This window comes from Carassius carassius, chromosome 45, assembly GCF_963082965.1.
Source record: "Carassius carassius chromosome 45, fCarCar2.1, whole genome shotgun sequence".
NCBI lineage: Eukaryota > Metazoa > Chordata > Actinopteri > Cypriniformes > Cyprinidae > Carassius > Carassius carassius.
This window is the reverse complement of record NC_081799.1, coordinates 1,098,672-1,122,910: the sequence shown is the minus strand read 5'-3', so window position 1 is coordinate 1,122,910 and position 24,239 is coordinate 1,098,672. Positions and strand designations below refer to the sequence as shown.

The window sequence follows — 24,239 nt, the reverse complement described above, 5'->3', positions numbered from 1 at the left end:
TGAAAAATAATGAAAATTATGTTAATAAGAATGTTTTAAAAAAGCAATATGATAAAATAAAAGAGGCAATTCCAAAGGAATGGTTAGTAAACATAGAAAAACAAGGACAAGACAGTGAAGATGATAAAATGAAGGTTTTCTTAAAAGCAAAAGGAGAAAAGGAGCCTTTTCATGTGAGTCATCTTAGGACTTTTTATGTTTTGTTTAGAAATAGTGTTTTTAAGAAACCAGCTGGGAATACATTTTGGAAAAAAGTTTTTATAGACCTTGAGGAAGAAGTTCTGTGGAGAAATTTGAGAAAATGGCATATTGATGTTAAAATGGAGAACCTGGATTTTTATATAAGGCATAATATAATTTTTTTCTGAAGAGAAGTTGTATAAATGTGGAATGACTGGGGATGCATTGTGTAAAGTCTGTTGTGAAAAAAATGAAGGAATTTTGCATATGTTTTTATCATGTAAAGAACTGATCATTTTCAGAGACAAAATGAAAAATGTGATTAAGAGTTTGTTAGGAGATAAAATGGATGTAATAGAAGATGAAGAGAGTTGGAATTGTATATTTTTATTTGGAATGAATGAGAAATCTGATAATCAAAATGTGATAAATTTGTTTTTAATTGTAGCTAGATATGCTATATGGTGTAGGAGAAATATAGCAAGAGACAAAAACAAAAAACTGGGATTATGGATTTATTTTAAGAAAAAACTGGAAGATTATATACGAACACTAGAAAGTTATTTTAAAGCAGAAGGTACAATTTATGTATTTGATAAACTCATTCTAAACAACAATCCTTATGTTTTGAAAACACTGAATGGACTGGAAATTAATTTGTAGTTTTTCTTCAGTCGAAAAGGATTATGTTTGCTTAGAAACTTTAATGTAACCTTAAATGAATGTCTGCATTTATTTTATGAAAGAGAGGTTTCTATAACAAGAATGATTTAAAATTTTGAAATATTTTATGTATTTTTTCTTTTTGTACTGAAAAAAATTTTAATAAAAAAAAAAAAAAAAAAAAAATGCCCGATCTCGTCTGATCTCGGAAGCTAAGCAGGTTTGGGCCTGGTTAGTACTTGGATGGGAGACCGCCTGGGAATACCAGGTGCTGTAAGCTTTTTGGAAATGTTTCACTAATTATATAATAATCTTGCAAAAAAAAAAAAAAAAAAGAGTCAATGCCCGATCTCCGAATCTTAGCATGTGTGGTACTGGTTACTACTTGGATGGTAGACTGCCTGGGAATAATTCCAGGTGCTGTAAGCTTTTGGGTTTTCTTCCCTACTTATATAATGTACTGGAGATTAGAGTGGCTGATCTTTAAATAGCCCTCTCTTTGCAGCAGTTGTCGCTTACGGCCATACCAACCTGGCTATGCCCGATCTCGTCTGATCTCGGAAGCTAAGCAGGTTTGGGCCTGGTTAGTACTTGGATGGGAGACCGCCTGGGAATACCAGGTGCTGTAAGCTTTTTGGAAATGTTTCACTAATTATATAATAATCTTGCAAAAAAAAAAAAAAAAAAGAGTCAATACCCGATCTCCGAATCTTAGCATGTTTGGTACTGGTTACTACTTGGATGGTAGACTGCCTGGGAATAATTCCAGGTGCTGTAAGCTTTTGGGTTTTCTTCCCTACTTATATAATGTACTGGAGATTAGAGTGGCTGATCTTTAAATAGCCCTCTCTTTGCAGCAGTTTTTGCTTACGGCCATACCAACCTGGCTATGCCCGATCTCGTCTGATCTCGGAAGCTAAGCAGGTTTGGGCCTGGTTAGTACTTGGATGGGAGACCGCCTGGGAATACCAGGTGCTGTAAGCTTTTTGGAAATGTTTCACTAATTATATAATAATCTTGCAAAAAAAAAAAAAAAGAGTCAATGCCCGATCTCCGAATCTTAGCATGTTTGGTACTGGTTACTACTTGGATGGTAGACTGCCTGGGAATAATTCCAGGTGCTGTAAGCTTTTGGGTTTTCTTCCCTACTTATATAATGTACTGGAGATTAGAGTGGCTGATCTTTAAATAGCCCTCTCTTTGCAGCTGTTTTCGCTTACGGCCATACCAACCTGGCTATGCCCGATCTCGTCTGATCTCGGAAGCTAAGCAGGTTTGGGCCTGGTTAGTACTTGGATGGGAGACCGCCTGGGAATACCAGGTGCTGTAAGCTTTTTGGAAATGTTTCACTAATTATATAATAATCTTGCAAAAAAAAAAAAAAAGAGTCAATGCCCGATCTCCGAATCTTAGCATGTTTGGTACTGGTTACTACTTGGATGGTAGACTGCCTGGGAATAATTCCAGGTGCTGTAAGCTTTTGGGTTTTCTTCCCTACTTATATAATGTACTGGAGATTAGAGTGGCTGATCTTTAAATAGCCCTCTCTTTGCAGCAGTTTTCGCTTACGGCCATACCAACCTGGCTATGCCCGATCTCGTCTGATCTCGGAAGCTAAGCAGGTTTGGGCCTGGTTAGTACTTGGATGGGAGACCGCCTGGGAATACCAGGTGCTGTAAGCTTTTTGGAAATGTTGCACTAATTATATAATAATCTTGCAAAAAAAAAAAAAAAGAGTCAATGCCCAATCTCTGAATCTTAGCAGGTTTAGGTCTGGTTAGTACTTTGATGAGAGACCGCCTTGGAATAGCAAGGTGCTTTAAGCTTTTTGGAAATTTTTCACTAAGTATATAATAATCTTGCAAAAAAAAAAAAAAAGAGTCAATGCCCAATCTCTGAATCTTAGCAGGTTTGGGCCTGGTTAGTACTTGGATGGAAGACTGCCTTGGAATAGCAGGTGCTTTAAGCTTTTTGGAAATTTTTCACTAAGTATGTAATAATCTTGCAAAAAAAAAAAAAAGAGTCAATGCCCAATCTCTGAATCTTAGCAGGTTTAGGTCTGGTTAGTACTTTGATGAGAGACCGCCTTGGAATAGCAAGGTGCTTTAAGCTTTTTGGAAATTTTTCACTAAGTATATAATAATCTTGCAAAAAAAAAAAAAAGAGTCAATGCCCAATCTCTGAATCTTAGCAGGTTTGGGCCTGGTTAGTACTTGGATGGAAGACTGCCTTGGAATAGCAGGTGCTTTAAGCTTTTTGGAAATTTTTCACGAAGGATGTAATAATCTTGCAAAAAAATAAAAAAATAAATAGTCAATGCCCAATCTCTGAATCTTAGCAGGTTTAGGTCTGGTTAGTACTTGGATGAGAGACCGCCTTGGAATAGCAAGGTGCTTTAAGCTTTTTGGAAATTTTTCACTAAGTATATAATAATCTTGCAACAAAAAAAAAGAGTCAATGCCCGATCTCTGAATCTTAGCAGGTTTAGGTCTGGTTAGTACTTGGATCAGAGACCGCCTGGGAATTCCAGGTGCTTTAGGCTTATTGGAAATTTTTCACTAAGTATATAATAATCTTGCAAAAAAAAAAAAGAGTCAATGCCCGATCTCTGAATCTTAGCAGGTTTGGGCCTGGTTAGTACTTGGATGGAAGACTGTCTTGGAATAGCAGGTGCTTTAAGCTTTTTGGAAATTTTTCACGAAGTCTGTAATAATCTTGCAAAAAAAAAAAAAAAAAAGAGTCAATGCCCAATCTCTGAATCTTAGCAGGTTTAGGTCTGGTTAGTACTTGGATGAGAGACCGCCTTGGAATAGCAAGGTGCTTTAAACTTTTTGGAAATTTTTCACTAAGTATATAATAATCTTGCAAAAAAAAAAAAAGAGTCAATGCCCGATCTCTGAATCTTAGCAGGTTTAGGTCTGGTTAGTACTTGGATCAGAGACCGCCTGGGAATACCAGGTGCTTTAAGCTTTTTGGAAATTTTTCACTAAGTATATAATTATCTTGCAAAAAAAAAAAAAAAGAGTCAATGCCCAATCTCTGAGTCTTAGCAGGTTTACGTCTGGTTAGTACTTGGATGAGAGACCGCCTGGGAATACCAGGTGCTTTAAGCTTTTGGGTTTTCTTTCCTACTTATATAATGTACTGGCGATTAGAATGGCTGATCTTTAAATAGCCCTCTCTTTGCAGCAAACTTCGCTTACGGCCATACCAACCTGGCTATGCCTGATTTCGTCTGATCTCGGAAGCTAAGCAGGTTTGGGCCTGGTTAGTACTTGGATGGGAGACCGCCTGGGAGTACCAGGTGCTGTAAGCTTTTTGGAAATTTTTCACTAAGTATTGAATAATTTTGCAAAAAAATTAAAAAAAATTTAGTCAATGCCCGATCTCTGAATCTTAGCAGGTTTAGGTCTGGTTAGTACTTGGATCAGAGACCGCCTGGGAATACCAGGTGCTTTAAGCTTTTTGGAAATTTTTCACTAAGTATATAATAATCTTGCAACAAAAAAAAAGAGTCAATGCCCAATCTCTGAATCTTAGCAGGTTTAGGTCTGGTTGGTACTTGGATGAGAGACCGCCTGGGAATACCAGGTGCTTTAAGCTTTTTGGAAATTTTTCAGTAATTATATAATAATCTTGCCAAAGAAAAAAAAATAGTGTCATTGCCCGATCTCTGAATATTAGCAGGTTTGGGCCTGGTTAGTACTTGGATGGGAGACCGCCTTGGAATAGCAAGGTGGTTTAAGCTTTTTGGAAAATTTTCACTAAGTATATAATAATCTTGCAAAAAAAAAAAAGAGTCAATGGCCAATCTCTGAATATTAGCAGGTTTGGGCCTGGTTAGTACTTGGATTGGAGACTGCCTTGGAATAGCAGGTGCTTTAAGCTTTTTGGAAATTTTTCACTAAGTATGTAATAATCTTGCAAAAAAAAAAAAAAGAGTTAATGCCCAATCTCTGAATCTTAGCAGGTTTAGGTCTGGTTAGTACTTTGATGAGAGACCGCCTTGGAATAGCAAGGTGCTTTAAGCTTTTTGGAAATTTTTCACTAAGTATATAATAATCTTGCAAAAAAAAAAAAAAAAGAGTCAATGCCCAATCTCTGAATCTTAGCAGGTTTGGGCCTGGTTAGTACTTGGATGGAAGACTGCCTTGGAATAGCAGGTGCTTTAAGCTTTTTGGAAATTTTTCACGAAGTATGTAATAATCTTGCAAAAAAATAAAAAAATAAATAGTCAATGCCCAATCTCTGAATCTTAGCAGGTTTAGGTCTGGTTAGTACTTGGATCAGAGACCGCCTGGGAATTCCAGGTGCTTTAGGCTTATTGGAAATTTTTCACTAAGTATATAATAATCTTGCAAAAAAAAAAAAGAGTCAATGCCCGATCTCTGAATCTTAGCAGGTTTAGGTCTGGTTAGTACTTGGATCAGAGACCGCCTGGGAATACCAGGTGCTTTAAGCTTTTTGGAAATTTTTCAGTAATTATATAATAATCTTGCCAAAGAAAAAAAAATAGTGTCATTGCCCGATCTCTGAATATTAGCAGGTTTGGGCCTGGTTAGTACTTGGATTGGAGACTGCCTTGGAATAGCAGGTGCTTTAAGCTTTTTGGAAATTTTTCACGAAGTCTGTAATAATCTTGCAAAAAAAAAAAAAAAAAGAGTCAATGCCCAATCTCTGAATATTAGCAGGTTTGGGCCTGGTTAGTACTTTGATGGAAGACTGTCTTGGAATAGCAGGTGCTTTAAGCTTTTTGGAAATTTTTCACGAAGTCTGTAATAATCTTGCAAAAAAAAAAAAAAAAAAAGAGTCAATGCCCAATCTCTGAATCTTAGCAGGTTTAGGTCTGGTTAGTACTTGGATGAGAGACCGCCTTGGAATAGCAAGGTGCTTTAAGCTTTTTGAAAATTTTTCACTAAGTATGTAATAATCTTGCAAAAAAAAAAAAGAGTCAATGCCCGATCTCTGAATCTTAGCAGGTTTAGGTCTGGTTAGTACTTGGATCAGAGACCGCCTGGGAATACCAGGTGCTTTAAGCTTTTTGGAAATTTTTCACTAAGTATATAATTATCTTGCAAAAAAAAAAAAAAAAGAGTCAATGCCCAATCTCTGAGTCTTAGCAGGTTTACGTCTGGTTAGTACTTGGATGAGAGACCGCCTGGGAATACCAGGTGCTTTAAGCTTTTGGGTTTTCTTTCCTACTTATATAATGTACTGGCGATTAGAATGGCTGATCTTTAAATAGCCCTCTCTTTGCAGCAACCTTCGCTTACGGCCATACCAACCTGGCTATGCCTGATCTCGTCTGATCTCGGAAGCTAAGCAGGGTTGGGCCTGGTTAGTACTTTGATGGGAGACCGCCTGGGAATACCAGGTGCTGTAAGCTTTTTGGAAATTTTTCACTAAGTATTGAATAATTTTGCAAAAAAATTAAAAAAAATTTAGTCAATGCCCGATCTCTGAAAATTAGCAGGTTTGGGCCTGGTTAGTACTTGGATGGGAGACCGCCTGGGAATACCAGGTGCTTTAAGCTTTTTGGAAATTTTTCACTAAGTATATAGTAATCTTGAAAAAAATAAAAATAAAAAGAGTCAATGCCCAATCTCTGAATCTTAGCAGGTTTAGGTCTGGTTGGTACTTGGATGAGAGACCGCCTGGGAATACCAGGTGCTTTAAGCTTTTTGGAAATTTTTCACTAAGTATATAATAGTCTTGCAAAAAAAAAAGAGTCAATGCCCGATCTCTGAATCTTAGCAGGTTTAGGTCTCGTTAGTACTTAGATCAGAGACCGCCTGGGAATACCAGGTGCTTTAAGCTTTTTGGAAATTTTTCACTAAGTATATAGTAATCTTGAAAAAAATAAAAATAAAAAGAGTCAATGCCCAATCTCTGAATCTTAGCAGGTTTAGGTCTGGTTGGTACTTGGATGAGAGACCGCCTGGGAATACCAGGTGCTTTAAGCTTTTTGGAAATTTTTCACTAAGTATATAATAGTCTTGCAAAAAAAAAAGAGTCAATGCCCGATCTCTGAATCTTAGCAGGTTTAGGTCTCGTTAGTACTTAGATCAGAGACCGCCTGGGAATACCAGGTGCTTTAAGCTTTTTGGAAATTTTTCACTAAGTATATAGTAATCTTGCAAAAAAAATAAATAAAAAGAGTCAATGCCCAATCTCTGAATCTTGGCAGGTTTAGGTCTGGTTAGTACTTGGATCAGAGACCGCCTGGGAATACCAGGTGCTTTAAGCTTTTTGGAAATTTTTCAGTAATTATATAATAATCTTGCCAAAGAAAATAAAATAGTGTCATTGCCCGATCTCTGAATATTAGCAGGTTTGGGCCTGGTTAGTACTTGGATTGGAGACTGCCTTGGAATAGCAGGTGCTTTAAGCTTTTTGGAAATTTTTCACTAAGTATGTAATAATCTTGCAAAAAAAAAAAAAAAGAGTCAATGCCCAATCTCTGAATCTTAGCAGGTTTAGGTCTGGTTAATACTTGGATCAGATACCGCCTGGGAATACCAGGTGCTTTAAGCTTTTTGGAAATTTTTCACTAAGTATATAATAATCTTGCAAAAAAAAAAAAAAAAAGTCAATGCCCAATCTCTGAATATTATTAGGTTTGGGCCTGGTTAGTACTTGGATGGAAGACCGCCTTGGAATAGCAAGGTGCTTTAAGCTTTTTGGAATTTTTTCACTAAGTATATAATAATCTTGCAAAAAAAAAAAAGAATCAATGCCGATCTCTGAATCTTAGCAGGTTTAGGTCTCGTTAGTACTTAGATCAGAGACCGCCTGGGAATACCAGGTGCTTTAAGCTTTTTGGAAATTTTTCACTAAGTATATAGTAATCTTGAAAAAAATAAAAATAAAAAGAGTCAATGCCCAATCTCTGAATCTTAGCAGGTTTAGGTCTGGTTGGTACTTGGATGAGAGACCGCCTGGGAATACCAGGTGCTTTAAGCTTTTTGGAAATTTTTCACTAAGTATAAAATAGTCTTGCAAAAAAAAAAGAGTCAATGCCCGATCTCTGAATCTTAGCAGGTTTAGGTCTCGTTAGTGCTTAGATCAGAGACCGCCTGGGAATACCAGGTGCTTTAAGCTTTTTGGAAATTTTTCACTAAGTATATAGTAATCTTGCAAAAAAAAAAAATAAAAAGAGTCAATGCCCAATCTCTGAATCTTGGCAGGTTTAGGTCTGGTTAGTACTTGGATCAGAGACCGCCTGGGAATACCAGGTGCTTTAAGCTTTTTGGAAATTTTTCAGTAATTATATAATAATCTTGCCAAAGAAAATAAAATAGTGTCATTGCCCGATCTCTGAATATTAGCAGGTTTGGGCCTGGTTAGTACTTGGATTGGAGACTGCCTTGGAATAGCAGGTGCTTTAAGCTTTTTGGAAATTTTTCACTAAGTATGCAATAATCTTGCAAAAAAAAAAAAAAAGAGTCAATGCCCAATCTCTGAATCTTAGCAGGTTTAGGTCTGGTTAATACTTGGATCAGATACCGCCTGGGAATACCAGGTGCTTTAAGCTTTTTGGAAATTTTTCACTAAGTATATAATAATCTTGCAAAAAAAAAAAAAAAAAGTCAATGCCCAATCTCTGAATCTTAGCAGGTTTAGGTCAGGTTAGTACTTGGATCAGATACCGCCTGGGAATACCAGGTGCTTTAAGCTTTTTGGAAATTTTTCACTAAGTATATAATAATCTTGCAAAAAAAAAAAAAAAAAGTCAATGCCCAATCTCTGAATATTATTAGGTTTGGGCCTGGTTAGTACTTGGATGGAAGACCGCCTTGGAATAGCAAGGTGCTTTAAGCTTTTTGGAAATTTTTCACTAAGTATATAATAATCTTGCAAAAAAAAAAAAAAGAGTCAATGCCCGATCTCTGAATCTTATCAGGTTTAGGTCTGGTTAGTACTTGGATCAGAGACCGCCTGGGAATACCAGGTGCTTCAAGCTTTTTGGAAATTTTTCACTAAGTATATAATAATCTTGCAAAAAAAAAAAAAGAGTCAATGCCCAATCTCTGAATCTTAGCAGGTTTGGGCCTGGTTAATACTTGGATCAGAGACCGCTTGGGAATACCAGGTGCTTTAAGCTTTTTGGAAATTTTTCACTAAGTATATAATAATCTTGCAAAAAAAAAAAAAAGAGTCAATGCCCAATCTCTGAATCTTAGCAGGTTTAGGTCTGGTTGGTACTTGGATGAGAGACCGCCTGGGAATACCAGGTGCTTTAAGCTTTTTGGAAATTTTTCAGTAATTATATAATAATCTTGCCAAAGAAAAAAAAATAGTGTCATTGCCCGATCTCTGAATATTAGCAGGTTTGGGCCTGGTTAGTACTTGGATGGGAGACCGCCTTGGAATAGCAAGGTGGTTTAAGCTTTTTGGAAAAGTTTCACTAAGTATATAATAATCTTGCAAAAAAAAAAAAAGAGTCAATGGCCAATCTCTGAATATTAGCAGGTTTGGGCCTGGTTAGTACTTGGATTGGAGACTGCCTTGGAATAGCAGGTGCTTTAAGCTTTTTGGAAATTTTTCACTAAGTATGTAATAATCTTGCAAAAAAAAAAAAAAAGAGTTAATGCCCAATCTCTGAATCTTAGCAGGTTTAGGTCTGGTTAGTATTTTGATGAGAGACCGCCTTGGAATAGCAAGGTGCTTTAAGCTTTTTGGAAATTTTTCACTAAGTATATAATAATCTTGCAAAAAAAAAAAAAAAGAGTCAATGCCCAATCTCTGAATCTTAGCAGGTTTGGGCCTGGTTAGTACTTGGATGGAAGACTGCCTTGGAATAGCAGGTGCTTTAAGCTTTTTGGAAATTTTTCACGAAGTATGTAATAATCTTGCAAAAAAATAAAAAAATAAATAGTCAATGCCCAATCTCTGAATCTTAGCAGGTTTAGGTCTGGTTAGTACTTGGATCAGAGACCGCCTGGGAATTCCAGGTGCTTTAGGCTTATTGGAAATTTTTCACTAAGTATATAATAATCTTGCAAAAAAAAAAAAGAGTCAATGCCCGATCTCTGAATCTTAGCAGGTTTAGGTCTGGTTAGTACTTGGATCAGAGACCGCCTGGGAATACCAGGTGCTTTAAGCTTTTTGGAAATTTTTCAGTAATTATATAATAATCTTGCCAAAGAAAAAAAAATAGTGTCATTGCCCGATCTCTGAATATTAGCAGGTTTGGGCCTGGTTAGTACTTGGATGGGAGACCGCCTTGGAATAGCAAGGTGGTTTAAGCTTTTTGGAAATTTTTCACTAAGTATATAATAGTCTTGCAAAAAAAAAAAAGAGTCAATGGCCAATCTCTGAATATTAGCAGGTTTGGGCCTGGTTAGTACTTGGATTGGAGACTGCCTTGGAATAGCAGGTGCTTTAAGCTTTTTGGAAATTTTTCACGAAGTCTGTAATAATCTTGCAAAAAAAAAAAAAAAAAAGAGTCAATGCCCAATCTCTGAATATTAGCAGGTTTGGGCCTGGTTAGTACTTTGATGGAAGACTGTCTTGGAATAGCAGGTGCTTTAAGCTTTTTGGAAATTTTTCACGAAGTCTGTAATAATCTTGCAAAAAAAAAAAAAAAAAAAAGAGTCAATGCCCAATCTCTGAATCTTAGCAGGTTTAGGTCTGGTTAGTACTTGGATGAGAGACCGCCTTGGAATAGCAAGGTGCTTTAAGCTTTTTGAAAATTTTTCACTAAGTATGTAATAATCTTGCAAAAAAAAAAAAGAGTCAATGCCCGATCTCTGAATATTAGCAGGTTTGGGCCTGGTTAGTACTTGGATCAGAGACCGCCTGGGAATACCAGGTGCTTTAAGCTTTTTGGAAATTTTTCACTAAGTATATAATTATCTTGCAAAAAAAAAAAAAAACGAGTCAATGCCCAATCTCTGAGTCTTAGCAGGTTTACGTCTGGTTAGTACTTGGATGAGAGACCGCCTGGGAATACCAGGTGCTTTAAGCTTTTGGGTTTTCTTTCCTACTTATATAATGTACTGTCGATTAGAATGGCTGATCTTTAAATAGCCCTCTCTTTGCAGCAACCTTCGCTTACAGCCATACCAACCTGGCTATGCCTGATCTCGTCTGATCTCGGAAGCTAAGCAGGGTTGGGCCTGGTTAGTACTTGGATGGGAGACCGCCTGGGAATACTAGGTGCTGTAAGCTTTTGGGTTTTCTTCCCTACTTATATAATGTACTGGCGATTAGAATGGCTGATCTTTAAATAGCCCTCTCTTTGCAGCAAACTTCGCTTACGGCCATACCAACCTGGCTATGCCTGATTTCGTCTGATCTCGGAAGCTAAGCAGGTTTGGGCCTGGTTAGTACTTGGATGGGAGACCGCCTGGGAGTACCAGGTGCTGTAAGCTTTTTGGAAATTTTTCACTAAGTATTGAATAATTTTGCAAAAAAATTAAAAATAATTTAGTCAATGCCCGATCTCTGAAAATTAGCAGGTTTGGGCCTGGTTAGTACTTGGATGGGAGACCGCCTTGGAATAGCAAGGTGCTTTAAGCTTTTTGGAATTTTTTCACTAAGTATATAATAATCTTGCAAAAAAAAAAAGAGTCAATGCCGATCTCTGAATCTTAGCAGGTTTAGGTCTCGTTAGTACTTAGATCAGAGACCGCCTGGGAATACCAGGTGCTTTAAGCTTTTTGGAAATTTTTCACTAAGTATATAGTAATCTTGAAAAAAATAAAAATAAAAAGAGTCAATGCCCAATCTCTGAATCTTAGCAGGTTTAGGTCTGGTTGGTACTTGGATGAGAGACCGCCTGGGAATACCAGGTGCTTTAAGCTTTTTGGAAATTTTTCACTAAGTATAAAATAGTCTTGCAAAAAAAAAAAGAGTCAATGCCCGATCTCTGAATCTTAGCAGGTTTAGGTCTCGTTAGTGCTTAGATCAGAGACCGCCTGGGAATACCAGGTGCTTTAAGCTTTTTGGAAATTTTTCACTAAGTATATAGTAATCTTGCAAAAAAAATAAATAAAAAGAGTCAATGCCCAATCTCTGAATCTTGGCAGGTTTAGGTCTGGTTAGTACTTGGATCAGAGACCGCCTGGGAATACCAGGTGCTTTAAGCTTTTTGGAAATTTTTCAGTAATTATATAATAATCTTGCCAAAGAAAATAAAATAGTGTCATTGCCCGATCTCTGAATATTAGCAGGTTTGGGCCTGGTTAGTACTTGGATTGGAGACTGCCTTGGAATAGCAGGTGCTTTAAGCTTTTTGGAAATTTTTCACTAAGTATGTAATAATCTTGCAAAAAAAAAAAAAAAGAGTCAATGCCCAATCTCTGAATCTTAGCAGGTTTAGGTCTGGTTAATACTTGGATCAGATACCGCCTGGGAATACCAGGTGCTTTAAGCTTTTTGGAAATTTTTCACTAAGTATATAATAATCTTGCAAAAAAAAAAAAAAAAAGTCAATGCCCAATCTCTGAATCTTAGCAGGTTTAGGTCAGGTTAGTACTTGGATCAGAGACCGCCTGGGAATACCAGGTGCTTCAAGCTTTTTGGAAATTTTTCACTAAGTATATAATAATCTTGCAAAAAAAAAAAAGAGTCAATGCCCAATCTCTGAATCTTAGCAGGTTTGGGCCTGGTTAGTACTTGGATGAGAGACCGCCTTGGAATAGCAAGGTGCTTTAAGTTTTTTGGAAATTTTTCACTAAGTATATAATAATCTTGCAAAAAAAAAAAAAAAAAAGAGTCAATGCCCAATCTCTGAATATTAGCAGGTTTGGGCCTGGTTAGTACTTGGATTGGAGACTGCCTTGGAATAGCAGGTGCTTTAAGCTTTTTGGAAATTTTTCACTAAGTATGTAATAATCTTGCAAAAAAAAAAAAAAAGAGTCAATGCCCAATCTCTGAATCTTAGCAGGTTTAGGTCTGGTTAATACTTGGATCAGAGACCGCTTGGGAATACCAGGTGCTTTAAGCTTTTTGGAAATTTTTCACTAAGTATATAATAATCTTGCAAAAAAAAAAAAAAGAGTCAATGCCCAATCTCTGAATCTTAGCAGGTTTAGGTCTGGTTAGTACTTGGATGAGAGACCGCCTGGGAATACCAGGTGCTTTAAGCTTTTGGGTTTTCTTTCCTACTTATATAATGTACTGGCGATTAGAATGGCTGATCTTTAAATAGCCCTCTCTTTGCAGCAACCTTCGCTTACGGCCATACCAACCTGAGCACCTGTGATTGTTGGTACATTCCAGGAAGTAAGAGGTGGCAGTAGGGAGAGAAAGGCTCTCCCATGTGTTTGTTTTGGTTTGTTTTATATTATATTGGATTTAGTTAAATATAATATTTTTTTTCTTGGTTTGTTTTATTACTTTATTTTTTAGGGCCCTGAGCAGAATTTACTGCTTAGGGCCAAAGGAGCTTTAAAGCTCTTAAAAGTTTGATTATGGAGGAACAACATGGCGATGGCAAAGAAATGGCTGAGGAAAAAAGCAACAGTAAAGAACTTCAAAAAGATACTGGAGAAAGAATAAAGCAAAGAAAATCAACAGAGACAAGTGAGGTGAGAAGACAAAGGAATGAGTTGAAAGACAATGAACAACAAAAGTATTACTCAAAGGAGGCAACAGTAATTGTTAATACTACAGAAGTAAGAGATCGAAGGGTGGAGGATGTGATAAAAGCGTTGATTGAAAAAGTTGGACTGAGTAAAGTGTTAGCGGTAAGACCAAGATTAAATAATGAGTATGAGGTAACAGTAACGGATGAAGAAGCATGTGAAGTTTTAAAGGATGGACTAACAGTAAAAGGAATTGTGTGTGAAGTGAGGAATCTTCAAGAGAGAGAGTGTGTTGTTTCATTCATGCACTTACCAGCTTATGTAACGGATGAAGAAATAACGGCAAAATTGAGAACATGGGGAGTTAAAGTTACATCTGCAATAAGAAGAAGGTACTATCCAGACACTACAATCACAGATGGAACAAGATATGTCCGTGTAAAATTCCCTAAGGAGGTGTTATCACTGCCTTACAGCACGAGATTTGATACTGCAGAGGGAGTGCAATATTTTAGGATCATACATGATCGTCAAATGAAGATCTGTAGATTGTGTATGAAACCAGGACACATTTTGAAGGACTGTCCAGACTTTAGCTGTCGAGATTGTGGTGAAAAGGGACATTTTTCAAGGGAATGTGATGCTGTAAGATGCCCGGAGTGTCGTAAAGTACTGGTGAAATGTGAATGCTGGATTGAAGAGGATACTGAAACAGATAAAGAATATGAGCAAGTAGATGAAATGGAGAAATCACAGGATGTGGACGACGAAAAGGAGGATGAACAAACAGAACAGACTGAGGAAGAAGAAGAGAATCAAATAGGAGAAGATGCAGAGGAGGAACAGAAGTACTGTGAAATAGAAAGAGAGCAAGAGGAAGAAGGACATGGAATACAAACGGAAATCTTGAAACAAACAAGAGAGGAGGAAAAGGAAAGGCAGGAAATGCAAATGATAGAGAAAGCAACGCAAGGAAGAAAAGAAGACAACAAAAATGACTGGGAAAAGGTTACAATAACAAGAAGAAGACAACTAAAGGTAAAACCAAATTTAGAGAATGTACAAAAGAGACATATAATTAAAAAAAAAGAACTGAAAGAGAAAGTATTTAAAATAAGAGACTATGGTGAGAATAGTTTTGAGGTATTAATGCAGTTGGGAAAAGTTGATGAATGTTTAGAATAATATGTACTTTGCTATGTATTATGTTTTTGAAAATTGCAACACTTAATGTAAGAGGGTTACTAGAAAAAGGGAAATTTGAAAAGTTGAAACTTTTGTGTAGTAGATCAAATGTTTTAGTGGTTCAAGAAACAAATTGGAGGGATGAATTAATGGAAAGTTTTATAAAAAAATGGAAAGGTGATATATTTTATAGTAATGGTGATGGGAGGCTAGGTAGGGGAGTAGCATTTTTAATTAAAAAGGGTGTGTGTGAAAAAGCACAAGTGGTTTATGATGATATGCAAGGAAAGTGTTTGATAGTGAAAATGATGGAGGGAGAGACAAGTATAATTCTGTGTAATATTCATGCACCTGTGGTAGAAAAAGAAAAGGTGTTATTTTTTAAGAAACTAAAAGATATTATTGTGAAATGGGAGAACATTTTAATTATGGGGGATTTTAACACTACGTTTAGCAAGATGGATATTGCAGATGGGATGGTTTTTAAATCTGATAGTGGAAGGAAGGAATTAAAAAGTCTAATGGAAGAAAATAACTTAGTGGATGTATGGAGAGAAAGAAACGAGGGGATACGAGAATTCTCAAGGCAACAGGTGGTGAAGAATTTTATATGCCGAAGTAGAATAGATTTCTTGATTAGTTATAGGGAAATGTTGAAGTTAATAGATACTATATATTATAAGGAAACAATGTTAAGTGATCATAAAGTTGTATGTATACAAGTTGATATGAATGATTTTAAAAGAGGGCCTGGAATATGGATGTTAAACACTGAGATTTTAAAAGATGAGAATTTTAAGGAACAAATAGAGGTATTAATAAAGAAGGAAAAAGGAAATCAGATGTATAAGGATGAAAAAAGATTTTGGTGGGATAATTTAAAATATGACATTGGAAAATGTGCAAGAGAACATAGTAAAATAATACAGAAAATTAAAAAAAGAAAAGAAAAAGAAATAAGAATAGAATTAAGAGATGAGCTGAGTAAAGAGGTTGTCAATTTACAGAAAACCGTAATGTTGGAGGAAAAAATAAAGGATATAGAAGAAAAAAAATATAAAGGAGCAATGATAAGAAGTAAAGCAAAATACTTAGTGGAAGGTGAAAAATGTACAAGGTTCTTTTTTAATATGGAAAAAAACAGACAGAGAGCAGGAATGATTAAAGAATTAATAGGAAAAGGAGGAGGAAAGGTAAAAGAAAAAGAAGAAGTTTTAAAAGAAATAAAAGATTATTATGAAAATTTGTTTAAAAGGGAAGGAGTGGGTAGAGAAGAAATTGAATTTTTGGTAGGGAAAATTAAAATAAAGAAAGATAATGGTGATAAAAATTTATGTGAAAGGGGAATTGAAAAAGAAGAAATAGATGAAGCAATCATGCAGTTAAATAATGGTAAAAGTCCAGGAAAAGATGGTCTTCCAAGTGAATTTTATAAGGTTTTTAGAAATGTAATGACACCAATTTTAAAAGATGTGTATGATGAAATTTTTAAAAAGGAAGAAACCAGTTATTTTATGGGGATAGGATTAGTAAAATTAATTTATAAAAGAAAAGGGGACATTGCAGATCTAAAAAATTATAGACCAATAACTATGTTAAATACAGATTTTAAAATATTATCAAAGATTTTAGCTAACAGATTGAAGAAAATTTTACCAAATATAATACGAACAAACCAGGCATATGCAATACCAGGAAGAGATATTACAGATACTATTAGTAGTATAAGAGATGTTGTAAGTTACATGATCTCTGAAAAAAAAAGTGGATATGTAATAAGTCTTGATTTAGAAAAGGCTTTTGATCGTGTCGAACATGAGTATTTGTTTAGAATTTTACAACAGTTTGGTTTTGGTGAAAATTTTATTAAGTGGTTGAAGATTTTATATAAAGATTCCAAAAGTCAAGTAAAGTGCAATGGATTTTTAACAGAGACCTTTAAATTAACTAGATCTATTAGACAAGGTTGTCCATTATCAGCTTTGCTGTACAGTTTAGTGGCAGAGGCATTAGGGTTGGCAATAACGGAAGAGAAAGAAATTAGAGGAATAAACACAGAAGAAAATAGAGAGTTGCAGAAAGTATATCAATATGCGGATGATACGACTATAATAGTGCAAGATGTGGCTAGTGTAGTTAAAGCAATGGACATAATAGAAAAATACTGTAAAGGTTCTGGAGCTAAGATAAATCAACAAAAAACGGTTATTATGAGTATAGGAAAAATTGAAAAAATTCAAAAATTTTATCCTTTTAAAGAAGAAGAGAGTTTGAAGATTTTGGGTGTGAGGATTGGGAAAAATGAGAAAATGGTGAGAGATTTGATGTGGGATGAAGTGGTGGGTGAAATGGAAAGAGTGTTAAATTATTGGAAACAAAGGGAATTAACTTTAAGAGGGAAGGTTTTGGTTATAAATGCATTAATGATGGCAAAAATGTGGTATGTTTTGGGTGTGATACCCATGCCTATGGGAATTAGTAAAAGATTAAAAAAAGATGTTTTAAATTTTCTCTGGGGCTCTAAGCCATCAAGGATTTCTTATAATACATTAATAGGGGCCATAGAAGAAGGTGGGTTAGGGCTGCAAGATCCAGAATTTAAAAAAAAAGAGCTTTAGAGTCAAAACGGTGAAAACATTTTTAAATGAAGAGAATAAGGCTGAATGGAAAATTCTTATGAGAATGTTTTTAAATAAATGCAGACATATGAAAATAGGAACTGATATTCTGTGGATGAAATTAAAACCTACAATGATAACAGGAATACCGGAGTTTTATAAAGAGGTTTTAGAAGCTTGGACAGAATTTTTACCCAATGTATGTATTAAACCTATAAGGAGATTGGAGTTTTTAACGCAGCCATTGTTTCTGAATGAGAATATTGTATATAGAGGAAAATAATTATTTTTTAAACATTGGATTAATGCTGGATTTAAAACAATAAGGGATATTTTGTATGAAGTGAGGGAAGGTTTTTTACCTTTGCAAGCAATTTATGATGAAGTGAAAAATAATGAAAATTATGTTAATAAGAATGTTTTAAAAAAGCAATATGATAAAATAAAAGAGGCAATTCCAAAGGAATGGTTAGTAAACATAGAAAAACAAGGACAAGACAGTGAAGATGATAAAATGAAGGTTTTCTTAAAAGCAAAAGGAGAAAAGGAGCCTTTTCATGTGAGTCATCTTAGGACTTTTTATGTTTTGTTTAGAAATAGTGTTTTTAAGAAACCAGCTGGGAATACATTTTGGAAAAAAGTTTTTATAGACCTTGAGGAAGAAGTTCTGTGGAGAAATTTGAGAAAATGGCATATTGATGTTAAAATGGAGAACCTGGATTTTTATATAAGGCATAATATAATTTTTTCTGAAGAGAAGTTGTATAAATGTGGAATGACTGGGGATGCATTGTGTAAAGTCTGTTGTGAAAAAAATGAAGGAATTTTGCATATGTTTTTATCATGTAAAGAACTGATCATTTTCAGAGACAAAATGAAAAATGTGATTAAGAGTTTGTTAGGAGATAAAATGGATGTAATAGAAGATGAAGAGAGTTGGAATTGTATATTTTTATTTGGAATGAATGAGAAATCTGATAATCAAAATGTGATAAATTTGTTTTTAATTGTAGCTAGATATGCGATATGGTGTAGGAGAAATATAGCAAGAGACAAAAACAAAAAACTGGGATTATGGATTTATTTTAAGAAAAAACTGGAAGATTATATACGAACACTAGAAAGTTATTTTAAAGCAGAAGGTACAATTTATGTATTTGATAAACTCATTCTAAACAACAATCCTTATGTTTTGAAAACACTGAATGGACTGGAAATTAATTTGTAGTTTTTCTTCAGTCGAAAAGGATTATGTTTGCTTAGAAACTTTAATGTAACCTTAAATGAATGTCTGCATTTATTTTATGAAAGAGAGGTTTCTATAACAAGAATGATTTAAAATTTTGAAATATTTTATGTATTTTTTCTTTTTGTACTGAAAAAAATTTTAATAAAAAAAAAAAAAAAAAAAAAAAATGCCCGATCTCGTCTGATCTCGGAAGCTAAGCAGGTTTGGGCCTGGTTAGTACTTGGATGGGAGACCGCCTGGGAATACCAGGTGCTGTAAGCTTTTTGGAAATGTTTCACTAATTATATAATAATCTTGCAAAAAAAAAAAAAAAAAAGAGTCAATGCCCGATCTCCGAATCTTAGCATATGTGGTACTGGTTACTACTTGGATGGTAGACTGCCTGGGAATAATTCCAGGTGCTGTAAGCTTTTGGGTTTTCTTCCCTACTTATATAATGTACTGGAGATTAGAGTGGCTGATCTTTAAATAGCCCTCTCTTTGCAGCAGTTTTCGCTTACGGCCATACCAACCTGGCTATGCCCGATCTCGTCTGATCTCGGAAGCTAAGCAGGTATGGGCTTGGTTAGTACTTGGATGGGAGACCGCCTGGGAATACCAGGTGCTGTAAGCTTTTTGGAAATTTTTCACTAAGTATTGAATAATTTTGCAAAAAAATTAAAAAAAATTTAGTCAATGCCCGATCTCTGAATCTTAGCAGGTTTAGGTCTGGTTAGTACTTGGATCAGAGACCGCCTGGGAATACCAGGTGCTTTAAGCTTTTTGGAAATTTTTCACTAAGAATATAATAATCTTGCAACAAAAAAAAAGAGTCAATGCCCAATCTCTGAATCTTAGCAGGTTTAGGTCTGGTTGGTACTTGGATGAGAGACCGCCTGGGAATACCAGGTGCTTTAAGCTTTTTGGAAATTTTTCAGTAATTATATAATAATCTTGCCAAAGAAAAAAAAATAGTGTCATTGCCCGATCTCTGAATATTAGCAGGTTTGGGCCTGGTTAGTACTTGGATGGGAGACCGCCTTGGAATAGCAAGGTGGTTTAAGCTTTTTGGAAAAGTTTCACTAAGTATATAATAATCTTGCAAAAAAAAAAAAGAGTCAATGGCCAATCTCTGAATATTAGCAGGTTTGGGCCTGGTTAGTACTTGGATTGGAGACTGCCTTGGAATAGCAGGTGCTTTAAGCTTTTTGGAAATTTTTCACTAAGTATGTAATAATCTTGCAAAAAAAAAAAAAAAGAGTTAATGCCCAATCTCTGAATTTTAGCAGGTTTAGGTCTGGTTAGTACTTTGATGAGAGACCGCCTTGGAATAGCAAGGTGCTTTAAGCTTTTTGGAAATTTTTCACTAAGTATATAATAATCTTGCAAAAAAAAAAAAAAAGAGTCAATGCCCAATCTCTGAATCTTAGCAGGTTTGGGCCTGGTTAGTACTTGGATGGAAGACTGCCTTGGAATAGCAGGTGCTTTAAGCTTTTTGGAAATTTTTCACGAAGTATGTAATAATCTTGCAAAAAAATAAAAAAATAAATAGTCAATGCCCAATCTCTGAATCTTAGCAGGTTTAGGTCTGGTTAGTACTTGGATCAGAGACCGCCTGGGAATTCCAGGTGCTTTAGGCTTATTGGAAATTTTTCACTAAGTATATAATAATCTTGCAAAAAAAAAAAAGAGTCAATGCCCGATCTCTGAATCTTAGCAGGTTTAGGTCTGGTTAGTACTTGGATCAGAGACCGCCTGGGAATACCAGGTGCTTTAAGCTTTTTGGAAATTTTTCAGTAATTATATAATAATCTTGCCAAAGAAAAAAAAATAGTGTCATTGCCCGATCTCTGAATGTTAGCAGGTTTGGGCCTGGTTAGTACTTGGATGGGAGACCGCCTGGGAATTCCAGGTGCTTTAGGCTTATTGGAAATTTTTCACTAAGTATATAATAATCTTGCAAAAAAAAAAAAGAGTCAATGCCCGATCTCTGAATCTTAGCAGGTTTAGGTCTGGTTAGTACTTGGATGAGAGACCGCCTTGGAATAGCAAGGTGCTTTAAGCTTTTTGAAAATTTTTCACTAAGTATGTAATAATCTTGCAAAAAAAAAAAAGAGTCAATGCCCGATCTCTGAATCTTAGCAGGTTTAGGTCTGGTTAGTACTTGGATCAGAGACCGCCTGGGAATACCAGGTGCTTTAAGCTTTTTGGAAATGTTTCACTAATTATATAATAATCTTGCAAAAAAAAAAAAAAAAAAAGAGTCAATGCCCGATCTCCGAATCTTAGCATGTTTGGTACTGGTTACTACTTGGATGGTAGACTGCCTGGGAATAATTCCAGGTGCTGTAAGCTTTTGGGTTTTCTTCCCTACTTATATAATGTACTGGCGATTAGAATGGCTGATCTTTAAATAGCCCTCTCTTTGCAGCAACCTTCGCTTACAGCCATACCAACCTGGCTATGCCTGATCTCGTCTGATCTCGGAAGCTAAGCAGGGTTGGGCCTGGTTAGTACTTGGATGGGAGACCGCCTGGGAATACTAGGTGCTGTAAGCTTTTGGGTTTTCTTCCCTACTTATATAATGTACTGGCGATTAGAATGGCTGATCTTTAAATAGCCCTCTCTTTGCAGCAAACTTCGCTTACGGCCATACCAACCTGGCTATGCTGATTTCGTCTGATCTCGGAAGCTAAGCAGGTTTGGGCCTGGTTAGTACTTGGATGGGAGACCGCCTGGGAGTACCAGGTGCTGTAAGCTTTTTGGAAATTTTTCACTAAGTATTGAATAATTTTGCAAAAAAATTAAAAAAAATTTAGTCAATGCCCGATCTCTGAAAATTAGCAGGTTTGGGCCTGGTTAGTACTTGGATGGGAGACCGCCTTGGAATAGCAAGGTGCTTTAAGCTTTTTGGAAAGTTTTCACTAAGTATATAATAATCTTGCAAAAAAAAAAGAGTCAATGCCGATCTCTGAATCTTAGCAGGTTTAGGTCTCGTTAGTACTTAGATCAGAGACCGCCTGGGAATACCAGGTGCTTTAAGCTTTTTGGAAATTTTTCACTAAGTATATAGTAATCTTGAAAAAAATAAAAATAAAAAGAGTCAATGCCCAATCTCTGAATCTTAGCAGGTTTAGTTCTGGTTGGTACTTGGATGAGAGACCGCCTGGGAATACCAGGTGCTTTAAGCTTTTTGGAAATTTTTCACTAAGTATATAATAGTCTTGCAAAAAAAAAAGAGTCAATGCCCGATCTCTGAATCTTAGCAGGTTTAGGTCTCGTTAGTACTTAGATCAGAGACCGCCTGGGAATACCAGGTGCTTTAAGCTTTTTGGAAATTTTTCACTAAGTATATAGTAATCTTGCAAAAAAAATAAATAAAAAGAGTCAATGCCCAATCTCTGAATCTTGGCAGGTTTAGGTCTGGTTAGTACTTGGATCAGAGACCGCCTGGGAATACCAGGTGCTTTAAGCTTTTTGGAAATTTTTCAGTAATTATATAATAATCTTGCCAAAGAAAATAAAATAGTGTCATTGCCCGATCTCTGAATATTAGCAGGTTTGGGCCTGGTTAGTACTTGGATTGGAGACTGCCTTGGAATAGCAGGTGCTTTAAGCTTTTTGGAAATTTTTCACTAAGTATGTAATAATCTTGCAAAAAAAAAAAAAAAGAGTCAATGCCCAATCTCTGAATCTTATCAGGTTTAGGTCTGGTTAGTACTTGGATCAGAGACCGCCTGGGAATACCAGGTGCTTCAAGCTTTTTGGAAATTTTTCACTAAGTATATAATAATCTTGCAACAAAAAAAAAGAGTCAATGCCCAATCTCTGAATCTTAGCAGGTTTAGGTCTGGTTGGTACTTGGATGAGAGACCGCCTGGGAATACCAGGTGCTTTAAGCTTTTTGGAAATTTTTCAGTAATTATATAATAATCTTGCCAAAGAAAAAAAAATAGTGTCATTGCCCGATCTCTGAATATTAGCAGGTTTGGGCCTGGTTAGTACTTGGATGGGAGACCGCCTTGGAATAGCAAGGTGGTTTAAGCTTTTTGGAAATTTTTCACTAAGTATATAATAATCTTGCAACAAAAAAAAAGAGTCAATGCCCAATCTCTGAATCTTAGCAGGTTTAGGTCTGGTTGGTACTTGGATGAGAGACCGCCTGGGAATACCAGGTGCTTTAAGCTTTTTGGAAATTTTTCAGTAATTATATAATAATCTTGCCAAAGAAAAAAAAATAGTGTCATTGCCCGATCTCTGAATATTAGCAGGTTTGGGCCTGGTTAGTACTTGGATGGGAGACCGCCTTGGAATAGCAAGGTGGTTTAAGCTTTTTGGAAAAGTTTCACTAAGTATATAATAATCTTGCAAAAAAAAAAAAGAGTCAATGGCCAATCTCTGAATATTAGCAGGTTTGGGCCTGGTTAGTACTTGGATTGGAGACTGCCTTGGAATAGCAGGTGCTTTAAGCTTTTTGGAAATTTTTCACTAAGTATGTAATAATCTTGCAAAAAAAAAAAAAAAGAGTTAATGCCCAATCTCTGAATCTTAGCAGGTTTAGGTCTGGTTAGTACTTTGATGAGAGACCGCCTTGGAATAGCAAGGTGCTTTAAGCTTTTTGGAAATTTTTCACTAAGTATATAATAATCTTGCAAAAAAAAAAAAAAAGAGTCAATGCCCAATCTCTGAATCTTAGCAGGTTTGGGCCTGGTTAGTACTTGGATTGGAGACTGCCTTGGAATAGCAGGTGCTTTAAGCTTTTTGGAAATTTTTCACGAAGTCTGTAATAATCTTGCAAAAAAAAAAAAAAAAAGAGTCAATGCCCAATCTCTGAATATTAGCAGGTTTGGGCCTGGTTAGTACTTTGATGGAAGACTGTCTTGGAATAGCAGGTGCTTTAAGCTTTTTGGAAATTTTTCACGAAGTCTGTAATAATCTTGCAAAAAAAAAAAAAAAAAAAAGAGTCAATGCCCAATCTCTGAATCTTAGCAGGTTTAGGTCTGGTTAGTACTTGGATGAGAGACCGCCTTGGAATAGCAAGGTGCTTTAAGCTTTTTGAAAATTTTTCACTAAGTATGTAATAATCTTGCAAAAAAAAAAAAGAGTCAATGCCCGATCTCTGAATCTTAGCAGGTTTAGGTCTGGTTAGTACTTGGATCAGAGACCGCCTGGGAATACCAGGTGCTTTAAGCTTTTTGGAAATTTTTCACTAAGTATATAATTATCTTGCAAAAAAAAAAAAAAAAGAGTCAATGCCCAATCTCTGAGTCTTAGCAGGTTTACGTCTGGTTAGTACTTGGATGAGAGACCGCCTGGGAATACCAGGTGCTTTAAGCTTTTGGGTTTTCTTTCCTACTTATATAATGTACTGGCGATTAGAATGGCTGATCTTTAAATAGCCCTCTCTTTGCAGCAACCTTCGCTTACAGCCATACCAACCTGGCTATGCCTGATCTCGTCTGATCTCGGAAGCTAAGCAGGGTTGGGCCTGGTTAGTACTTGGATGGGAGACCGCCTGGGAATACTAGGTGCTGTAAGCTTTTGGGTTTTCTTCCCTACTTATATAATGTACTGGCGATTAGAATGGCTGATCTTTAAATAGCCCTCTCTTTGCAGCAAACTTCGCTTACGGCCATACCAACCTGGCTATGCCTGATTTCGTCTGATCTCGGAAGCTAAGCAGGTTTGGGCCTGGTTAGTACTTGGATGGGAGACCGCCTGGGAGTACCAGGTGCTGTAAGCTTTTTGGAAATTTTTCACTAAGTATTGAATAATTTTGCAAAAAAATTAAAAAAAATTTAGTCAATGCCCGATCTCTGAAAATTAGCAGGT

At 35.9% G+C, this 24,239-nt stretch overlaps 13 non-coding genes across 13 annotated transcripts; all 13 read left to right on the top strand.

Annotated features, from left to right (window-relative positions):
- Window positions 1-1,356: 1,356 nt before the first annotated feature.
- On the top strand, window positions 1,357-1,475 carry LOC132128385 (5S ribosomal RNA). The gene has a single exon (XR_009427977.1). It is a non-coding gene; the product is annotated as a 5S ribosomal RNA (ribosomal RNA).
- Window positions 1,476-1,708: 233 nt separating this feature from the next.
- LOC132128372 (5S ribosomal RNA) lies at window positions 1,709-1,827 on the top strand. The gene has a single exon (XR_009427966.1). It is a non-coding gene; the product is annotated as a 5S ribosomal RNA (ribosomal RNA).
- Window positions 1,828-2,057: 230 nt separating this feature from the next.
- Window positions 2,058-2,176, top strand: LOC132128361 (5S ribosomal RNA). The gene has a single exon (XR_009427955.1). It is a non-coding gene; the product is annotated as a 5S ribosomal RNA (ribosomal RNA).
- A 230-nt stretch (window positions 2,177-2,406) lies between these two features.
- On the top strand, window positions 2,407-2,525 carry LOC132128349 (5S ribosomal RNA). Its single transcript, XR_009427944.1, has one exon. It is a non-coding gene; the product is annotated as a 5S ribosomal RNA (ribosomal RNA).
- Window positions 2,526-4,040: 1,515 nt separating this feature from the next.
- LOC132128110 (5S ribosomal RNA) lies at window positions 4,041-4,159 on the top strand. The gene has a single exon (XR_009427823.1). It is a non-coding gene; the product is annotated as a 5S ribosomal RNA (ribosomal RNA).
- A 1,951-nt stretch (window positions 4,160-6,110) lies between these two features.
- LOC132128132 (5S ribosomal RNA) lies at window positions 6,111-6,229 on the top strand. Its single transcript, XR_009427844.1, has one exon. It is a non-coding gene; the product is annotated as a 5S ribosomal RNA (ribosomal RNA).
- Window positions 6,230-10,897: 4,668 nt separating this feature from the next.
- Window positions 10,898-11,016, top strand: LOC132128161 (5S ribosomal RNA). Its single transcript, XR_009427871.1, has one exon. It is a non-coding gene; the product is annotated as a 5S ribosomal RNA (ribosomal RNA).
- An 84-nt stretch (window positions 11,017-11,100) lies between these two features.
- LOC132128109 (5S ribosomal RNA) lies at window positions 11,101-11,219 on the top strand. Its single transcript, XR_009427822.1, has one exon. It is a non-coding gene; the product is annotated as a 5S ribosomal RNA (ribosomal RNA).
- Window positions 11,220-18,922: 7,703 nt separating this feature from the next.
- LOC132127983 (5S ribosomal RNA) lies at window positions 18,923-19,041 on the top strand. The gene has a single exon (XR_009427704.1). It is a non-coding gene; the product is annotated as a 5S ribosomal RNA (ribosomal RNA).
- Window positions 19,042-20,846: 1,805 nt separating this feature from the next.
- Window positions 20,847-20,965, top strand: LOC132128160 (5S ribosomal RNA). Its single transcript, XR_009427870.1, has one exon. It is a non-coding gene; the product is annotated as a 5S ribosomal RNA (ribosomal RNA).
- An 84-nt stretch (window positions 20,966-21,049) lies between these two features.
- On the top strand, window positions 21,050-21,167 carry LOC132128187 (5S ribosomal RNA). The gene has a single exon (XR_009427895.1). It is a non-coding gene; the product is annotated as a 5S ribosomal RNA (ribosomal RNA).
- Window positions 21,168-23,828: 2,661 nt separating this feature from the next.
- On the top strand, window positions 23,829-23,947 carry LOC132128159 (5S ribosomal RNA). Its single transcript, XR_009427869.1, has one exon. It is a non-coding gene; the product is annotated as a 5S ribosomal RNA (ribosomal RNA).
- Window positions 23,948-24,031: 84 nt separating this feature from the next.
- On the top strand, window positions 24,032-24,150 carry LOC132128108 (5S ribosomal RNA). Its single transcript, XR_009427821.1, has one exon. It is a non-coding gene; the product is annotated as a 5S ribosomal RNA (ribosomal RNA).
- The last annotated feature ends 89 nt before the right edge of the window (window positions 24,151-24,239 follow it).